Source organism: Heterodontus francisci, chromosome 34, assembly GCF_036365525.1.
Source record: "Heterodontus francisci isolate sHetFra1 chromosome 34, sHetFra1.hap1, whole genome shotgun sequence".
In the NCBI taxonomy this organism is placed as follows: Eukaryota; Metazoa; Chordata; class Chondrichthyes; order Heterodontiformes; family Heterodontidae; genus Heterodontus; species Heterodontus francisci.
The window spans coordinates 42,001,576-42,010,863 of record NC_090404.1 but is presented as its reverse complement, the minus strand read 5'-3'; the positions used below and the strand labels follow the sequence as shown (position 1 = coordinate 42,010,863).

The 9,288-nt window shown below is 42.6% G+C and overlaps 1 non-coding gene across 1 annotated transcript; it reads left to right on the top strand.

Annotated features, from left to right (window-relative positions):
• The first annotated feature begins 943 nt into the window (after positions 1 to 943).
• Positions 944 to 1,038, top strand: trnai-uau (transfer RNA isoleucine (anticodon UAU)). The gene is made up of 2 exons: positions 944 to 981; positions 1,003 to 1,038. It is a non-coding gene; the product is annotated as a tRNA-Ile (tRNA).
• Positions 1,039 to 9,288: the final 8,250 nt, after the last annotated feature.

Below are 9,288 nucleotides of genomic sequence, written 5' to 3'. Positions count from 1 at the left end.
ATCCAACAAAATCGGAACTGATGCCATTGATTCTCTAGCCAGTGGAAAAGCCCCTGGGAAGGATGGCATTGCCCCTGAAATAATCAAGAGTGCTCAGCCTGCTCTACTCTCAGCTCTCTACGAAATGCTTTGCCTGTGCTGGGACGAGGGAGCAGTACCACAGGATATGCACAATGCCAATATCATCACCCTCTATAAGAACAAAGGTGACCGCAGTGACTGCAACAACTACCATCGAATATCCCTGCTCATTGATAGGAAGAAGTGCTTTTTGCAATTGTACTGAACCAGCTTCTCTCAGGCCACAGCTGGTTCGAGAGCACAGATCTTCAGGATGACAGTTGGAATTGTGTCAGGGCCCATCGTGTTTTCTATATTCAGTGCTTTCACCCGTCTCTTGATAGCACGTGGATTTAATGGAATTCTCTCGAGGCTGGCATCAATGATGATAAGGACTAATCTTCTCTTCAACCCAGGACCGAATCCACTTCCACCACACACTCGGTGTTGGACAAAGTTTGGCCCCAGCACTGATCCTTGAGGCACTCCACGAGTTGCAGTCTGATATCTTGAAAATGCTCCATTTATCCCTACTCGTTGCTTTCTGTCTGTTAACCTCTAAGTCCTCCTTGCATGTTCACATATTACTTCAATTCCATGAGCCTTTATCGAGTGTATTAATCTTCGATGGTATCTTACCGAATGCCTTTTGGAAATCCAATTATACTACATTCCTGCCCTTTCAGTTACATCCTCAGAATTCTGGAATAAATCTGTCAATCAAGATTTCCATTCAGTAAAAACATGTTGACTTCGTTTGATCAGAGAATGATTTTCCCAGTGCTTGTTAATACTTCCTTTATGATTGATTCGGACATTTTCCAGATGACTGATTGTCGGCTAACTTGCCTGTAATTCGCCATACTATATTGGGAACAATGTGGCTCCTGTGGCGCAATCGGTAAGCGCGTGGTACTTATACAGCAGTGCAATTAATGAGCTATGCCGAGGTTGTGAGTTCGAGCCTCACCTGGAGCATAGAATTTTAGACACGGGGAGCAATGAGAAACAGCTGCACAGTGCAGAGAGCAGTGGTTCGTTAGTCTGAACTGGCCAGAAGAAGGGGAACAATATCACTGTGAGGTGACATCAAAGGAACAGGAGCCACGTGTGGTGAGAGCACTGCAAAACTTCATAGTTATTTCCAGCAGAGAAGGAGACAACTCGGTCCATGCCATCTCTGCACGGAGCAACGCAGGCAGGCTCGATGCCTGTAGCCCTGCAAGTCTGCTTTTCTCAGAATTCCTCCTGAAGGCATTGATCATTTCTGCTTCCACCACTCTTGTGGGCTGCGAGTTCCAGGTCATTATCACTTGAGATATAAAAACAGTGCTTCCTCATACTCCCCCACATCCTTTTTTTCCACAGAACTGGCAATTTGTGGTCGCTACTCCTTGTGCAGTCTGTTAATGGGAACAATTTTTCCTTGTCTAACTTATCCAAGCCTGTCATAATCTGGTACACTTCTATTAAATCTCCCCTCAATCTCTTTTGTTCTAAGGAGAACAACCCCAGCTCTGCCAACCGAAAATAAAAGCAAAATACTGCGGATGCGAACCTGACATTGAAACTAAAATGCTCCATCCCTGGAACCCTTCTCCTAAATCTCCTCTGAACCCTCTCAAGGACCCTCATATCAAAGAACATAGAACATAGAACAGGACAGCACAGTAGAGGCCCTTCGGCCTACGATGTTGTGCCGACCCTTTAACCTACTCTAAGATCAAACTACCTACATACCCTTCATTCTACTATCATCCATGTACCTATCCAAGAGTTGCTTAAATGTCCCTAATGTATCTGCTTCAACTACCACCGCTGGCAGTGCATTCCATGCACCCACCACTCTCCATGTAAAGAACCTACCTCTGACATCTCCTCTAATCCTTCCTCCTGTCACCTTAAAATTATGCCCCGTGGTGATAGCCCTTTCCACCTTGGGAAAAAGTCTCTGGCTATCCACTCTATCTATGCCTCTCATCATCTTATACACCTCTATCAAGTCACCTCTCATCCTTCTTCGCTCCAATGAGAAAAGCCCGAGCTCCCTCAATCTTTCTGCATAAGACAAGACCAGGCAGCAGCCTGGTAAATCTCCTCTGCAAACTCTCGAAAGCTTCCACATCCTTCTTATAATGAGGCGACCAGAACTGAACACAATATTCCAAGTGTGGTCTAACCAGGGCTTGATAGAGTTGCAGCACAACCTCGCTGCTCTTAAACTCAATCCCCCTGTTAACGAAAGCCAACACACCATATGCCTTCTTAACAAACCTATCAACTTGGGTGGCACCTTTGAGGGATCTATGGACATGGACCCCAAGATCCCTCTGTTCATCCACACTGCCAAGAATCCTGTCTTTAAGCCTGTATTCTGCATTCAAATTCGACCTTCCAAAATGAATCACTTCACACTTTTCCAGGTTGAACTCCATCTGCCACTTCTCAGCCCAGCTCTGCATCCTGTCAATGTCCCGTTGCAACCTACAACAGCCCTCCACACTATCCACAACTCCAGCAACCTTTGTGTCATCGGCAAAATTACTAACCCAACCTTCCACTTCCTCATCCAAGTCATTATAAAAATCACAAAGAGCAGAAGTCTCAGAACAGATCCCTGCGGAACACCACTGGTCACCGAGCTCCAGGCTGAATACTTTCGACCAACTACCACCCTCTGTCTTCGATGGGCCAGCCAATTCTGTATCCAGACAGCCAAATTTCCCTGTATCCCATGCCTCCTTACTTTCTGAATGAGCCTACCATGGGGAACCTTATCAAACGCCGTGCTAAAATCCATATACACCACATCCACTGCTCTTCCTTCATCAATGTGTTTTGTCACATCCTCAAAGAATTCAATAAGGCTTGTGAGGCATGATCGACCCCTCACAAAGCCATTCTTATTATCTCGAATCAAACTATGCTTTTGCAAGCCTGGGCGGCACAGTGGTGCAGTGGTTAGCACCGCAGCCTCACAGCTCCAGTGACCCGGGTTCAATTCTGGGTACTGCCTGTGTGTCGTTTGCAAGTACTCCCTGTGTCTGCGTGGGTTTCCTCCGGGTGCTCCGGTTTCCTCCCACATGCCATAGACTTGCAGGTTGATACGGAAATTGGCCATTATAAATTGCCCCGAGTATAGGTAGGTGGTAGGGAAAATATAGGGACAGTTAGGGATGAGGCAGGGATATGGAATTAGTGTCGGATTAGTATAAATGGGTGGTTGATGGTTGGCACGGACTCGGTGGGCCAAAGGGCCTGTTTCAGTGCTGTATCTCTAAACTAAACTAATAATCATAAATCCTGTCTCTCAGAATCCTGTCCAATAATTTGCCCACCACCAAGTTAAGACTGACTGGTCTGTAATCCCCAGGGTTATCCCTATTCCCTTTCTTGAACAAGGGAATAACATTTGCCACCCTCCAATCATGTGGTACCACTCCAGTGGACAGTTAGGACGCAAGGATCATCAAAGTTCTCCCTGTGTCTGCGTGGGTTTCCTCCGGGTGCTCCGGTTTCCTCCCACATGCCAAAGATTGGCAGGTTGATAGGTTAATTGGCCATTATAAGTTGCCCCCTAGTATAGGTAGGTGATAGGGAAATATAGGGACAGGTGGGGATGTGGTAGGAATATGGGATTAGTGTAGGATGAGTATAAATGAGTGGTTGATGGTCGGCACAGCTTCGATGGGCCGAAGGGCCTGTTTCAATGCTGTATCTCTGAACTAAACTGAATCATCGCCAATGGCACGGAAAATTCTTCCCTCGCTTCCCGTAATAACCTTGGGTATAGCCCTTATGGCCCCGGGGACTTATCTATCATCATGTCTTTCAAAATTTCCAGCACATCCTCCTTCTTAACATCAACCTGTTCGAGCATATCAGCCTGTTCCACGCTGTCCTCACAAACGACAAGGTCCCTCTCACAAGTGAATACTGAAGCAAAGGATTCATTAAGGACCTCCCCTACCTATATCGTTCCTGAAATGTGGTGACACGAGCAGGACAGAGTTGTGGCTAACCAGAGCTTTATAAAGGTTCACCATAATTGTACTGAGTACTTCTTTTTATTAAGCCTAAGATTCCTTATGCTTTACTAACTATTCTCTCAGTATATCTTGCCACCTTCAAAGATCTATGCACCAGCACTCCCAGGTCACTCTGTTCCAGCACGCTCTTTCGAACTATGCTATTACATCTACATTGCCTCTTCTTAATTCTTCTGTCAAAATGCATCACTTCACACTTGTGAGGATAAAATTCTATCTGCCACCATTCTGTCCATTCTACTGTCCTATCTATGGCCTGTTGTAGGCTGTTCATATTATGCTCACTGGTTGCTGCAGCTCCAAGTTTGGTGTCATCATCAAATTTTGAAATTGTGCTATCTATTCCTGGATTCACGTCATTTACATGAAGAACAAAAATCAGCGCTGACCCTTGGGGAACATCACTATCTAACATCCTGCAGTCTGAAAAACAAACATTTTATTTGACTTGTTGTTTTCAGTCCTTAAGCCAATATTTTATCCAACTGGACACTGACCGTCCTGGTCCATGAGTCACAATTTTATTAACAAGCCTTTAATGTGGTACCTTATCAAATATTTTATTAAAATCCATATAAACAACATTCAGCACACTCCCTTCATCAAAATTCTCCTTTACTTCAAAAAAAAATTCAATTAAATTAGTCATGCATGATCTGTCTTTTACAAATCCATGCTGGTTATTTTAATTACCTCGAACCTCTCTACGTGTAAATTGATATTTTCCCTGACTATTGTTACGAAAATCTTACCCACTACTGATGTTAAACCAACTGGCCTGTAATTGCGAGGACTGACCTTACACATTTGTTGGCACCTTCTCTGGCACCTTCTATCCTGACTCAAATTTCCAGAACTCGTGGAAAGACCTTGACCCATCTTGGACTGAGTCTGAGGAGAGGTTTCTCCAACAGAGGCTGATTTTGACCTTGAGCTACATTTGAAATTTCCATTTCATCAGACATGTCTCTCTAACTGTGCCTTGGATCTGATCTCAAACATTTTCTTGCACAAGTTTCTGGCATGAGTAACTATTGGTGCTCAACTCGCAACAAACTATCTGATTTATCAGACACATTTGAATCTTTCCAACTTCCTTCTTTTTTTTGCGAACCTCTGAAGGTAAAAAATGAACGATATGTACAAAACTAACTTTTCCACGACAAAACATCTTGACTAAATATGTACGAGGACCACATCTTCCACCACTCTTCCTGGTCGCCACTTCAACCACTTGTGATGATGAATCTTCACTCTCACCTTCTGGTTCAACTTCAGAATTCTTTCTCCCACGCTACCCCTATCATGACTCTCTTTCTGTCTTGATTGTTTTTCTTCTACTGACAGTGCTAAATGTGGCTTCAGCAATGAAAACCTCATTCTGGCCTGTCTTATGAGAAACAGGTCCCCCATAATTTTATACACCTCCATTACATCTCCCCTTAACTTCCTCTGTTCCAAGGAATACAAACCCAGCCTTATCCAATCATTCCTCAGCTGATCTGCATGTAAATAACGTTCAGGATGAGTTTCCGAGTTTTTCTCCCTGAATCTAATGAATCCGATCATTGTCAATGTAATCCTTTTAGACGTGGATCCGATGCTATTTGTCCCCCAGGAAGTGACCATTCTCATTCTGTGACCGAGACGTTTTTTGTTTTGTACAAAAGCTGCACTGGAACTTCCCACTTTCAAAGTATTATCATTTACTGTGCATTCGGCTGCATCTACAAACTTGTCTCTCACATGTCCAGTGATTCGGAGGACACTTGTAAATCAGGAATTGTGATATTCACAACAGCGTGCTGGAGAAAGATACAGTTTGAGTGCGGGTGACAGTGGTGGAGGAATGGAGAGCTGGGATTCGCCCGTGAACGCAGCAACAAAGCTTAAAACAATCACAGTGAACATGGAGCTCCAACCCATGAGCATGAAATTAAGAATCTCATGCTCTATTGACTGAGGTAACTGGGCAACCCACGGTAGCGTTGCCATATCTCTCATAAAGTGAGATAACTGTTGGTTTCCTCCTGGTGCCTCAGCTTTTTTTGTGTTCCAAGATGTAAAAGGAAATTGATCAACAAAAGCCCAAGGATGCAATACATTCCACTCAATCATCAATAACATCATTCCCATCTTCCACTTTTTAGCTGCACCGCCTTCCAAAGATTGCAATCCATTTTACTGAGGAATTGTTCTGGGATTTATTGTTTACCTACGTTGTGTCCTCATTTTGATATGAGATTCTCTTCAATATCCACCACAAATTGAATTGCAAACCGAACAGACAAACACGAAAAACACAAATCCCATGGTGCTCACTTTCAGATACAGAACAGTCAGCTTTTAAATAAACATGAACACATTTTACATGGGAACGATTTCGAAACTTGTTACTATTGCTTGTGACTCATTCATTGTGCTCAGAGTATGAGGATGTTTGGCCCGGGCTGTCGTGTCCCATGTCCCACGGATGTACAGTAACCCTCTGATTGATTTGTTGTTTTCTGTTGACAGTGGATGATTGGAGAGTGTGGGTTTAGAATATTGCTGCTTGTCCGGGTCTCACTGACTGTGGCATTGGGAATGGGTGAATAATTGATGTAACTGTATCCATGTGCAACATAAAGCTTTGACCGGCTGTTATTAACCGAGGTAGCATGGAATGATCCTTTAATAATCGCTCACAAATTTGAACAGAAATCAGCTGGAATGTTCAACGTTGAGGGCGACTTTCTGCACTGACAGGGGTAGAAAGGAAATTGAGTGAAAGACGCTGTGAACAGCTTGAGTGTACAGAACTGCACAGAGGAAAAGCAAATGTAACAATCTGTGATATATTGCAATTTGATAACATGATTTGACGAATGTCTATCACTCAAGGTTTCCTGGTATTTCATGGAATACCTTTTGATAAGGTTTCAACGTGGTTTTGAACTGGGGACTGTTCCCAAATACAAGAATGATGATAACTCTAACCTTATGGAAACACTGCACTGCAATCAACCTGGGGAGCAAAACCAGAATGTTAAACTGTTATTTTAAATTAGCACGAGGTGATGTTTTTCGAAGTCATCTTTAAATGATCTATAAATGATTCGAAGCTCATGACATTCTGGCTATTTCAGCAGCCGTGTTGAAAACATCAAATGTTTTTGCTTTTGACGTCTTCAATCTTCTGGAAAATATAATTCAGGAATGTGAGATTCCAGATATATGGATAGACTGGAGAAGCTGGGGTTGTTCATCTTCGAGCAGAGAAGGAGAGAGGAGAATTGATCGAATGCTTAAATGAAGGGCTGAGATCCAAGAATTAAAGAGGAACTGTTTCTATTGGCTGAAGGATTGAAGATCCAGAGAGTACAGATTGAAAAATTTTGGCAGAAGAAGAGGTGACATCGAGATCTGCTGAAAGATCACTGACCTGAAACATTAACTCGGTTTCTCACTCCACAGGTGCTGGCGAACCTGCTGAGTATTTCCATCACTTTCTGCTTTTATTTCAGATTTTCAGCAACCACAGTCTTGTTACTTTTCTACTAAACTTCAACCCAAGTTGTGCGAGTTTATTTTTAACTTTGCTGTTGCTTTTATGACCGAACTCCATTTACCAGGCATAATGCTTTATTACATGTAGTTGTAGCCGAGTGGTTAAGATGATAAACTTAACAATCTGTTGTGAATTCTGTGTGAGTGCTCGTGTCCTACTGTCTACCTTTCTGATTATTTCAAAGTTTAACGAGGTCCCTGCAGAGCCAATCATCAGTTACAGGTAATAAAATCCTTCACCTTTCAATCCCTCCAGGATTTTCTCATTTGCATTTCAAAATTTACGTTTAGAAATGGAACAAAAATTTGCCAAATTGGAGACACTTTCTTTCCAGCTGTCTGTTTCTCTTTCGGCCTCCCTCACTCTCGGTGCACAAATCCTGTGTGTTTCTCTGTGTGTCAATGTGGTTCAAATCCCCGAGGAGGTGACTGGATTTTTACCTTCATAAACTTGATTTATTTTAGTTGTATAGAGTTATTTTAACATGTTACAGAGGAAAATAGCAGGGTAAAAATAATACAAGACGAGATTGTCTCTTTCTGCATTTTCTCGAGCAGAGACTGTTCAGCGATTCAATGCCCGTGTGTTACAAAGCAGAGGATGATTGAAATTTTTACTGAGCAACATTTAAACAGATAGAGAACGAGAAATCATAGTCGAGTGGTTAAGATAATAAACACATTGAGATAATGAATTAATAAACAAAAAAAGAAGAATTTCAAACAGGAGATTTGGAATTGTTTCCACTGCTGCCAGGTCTCACAGTGAACTGGAAAATAAACGTTCACTCACAACTTTTACCAGAACGGAGAGGTTAAAACACACAGGAAAACCTCGAGAATAGCGAAGGCTGGAAGGTGACCTGATAGAATTTGGGAAGCTTTGTCCCTATTTCATCAGGGATTAGAGGCGAATTTATTCACTCTGCTTCAGGTTTACATTTACAGAACCGGAATCAAACAAACAATAAGATTTATACAGACCTGGAAATAAAGTTTCCATATTGAGATGCAATTCTTAAGATCATATTTTGGCATCTGCTGAATCAGTATTTTTGTCGAACTCTCTGTCTCTCTCTGTCATGAGATTACAGAAGAAACCACACTTCAAAAGTACTTTATTGACTTCCGGCAATGACAGCACAGAATGTGTTAACAAGAGCATAAAGCTGAAGATGTACAAGTTTCAATTTCCAAGATGCACCAACCTAATCAATGCAGCTCCTGTGAAATGTGCAAAGCAACACACTGCCGTCATACATCAATAGAAACAACTGACACACATCAAATTCTGCCAGTTTCATGTGGGATCTCCTTCTTCTTCTTTCACTGCTTTTCCTCCTGATCCTTCTGCTCCTCCAGCTCCCAGGTGAATTAGTTACTTCATGTCAACATACCAGATTCAGGAAACCCAGCTTTACCTGGAAAGCAGGGAGTGGGAATGAAAGATGGAGGACATTGGGAAGCGATGGATTTTGCAGTTAAAAGGATAAACACGCACTGTGATCTTATCTTCCTGCTTCTTCCAGATACTGAATACTGGAATGTGCAAGAGTTGTTCCCATTAGCAATTATCCCCAGTCACACTCTCCTTCCAATCTTTTACCCATTGCTTAGATTTCAAATTGTG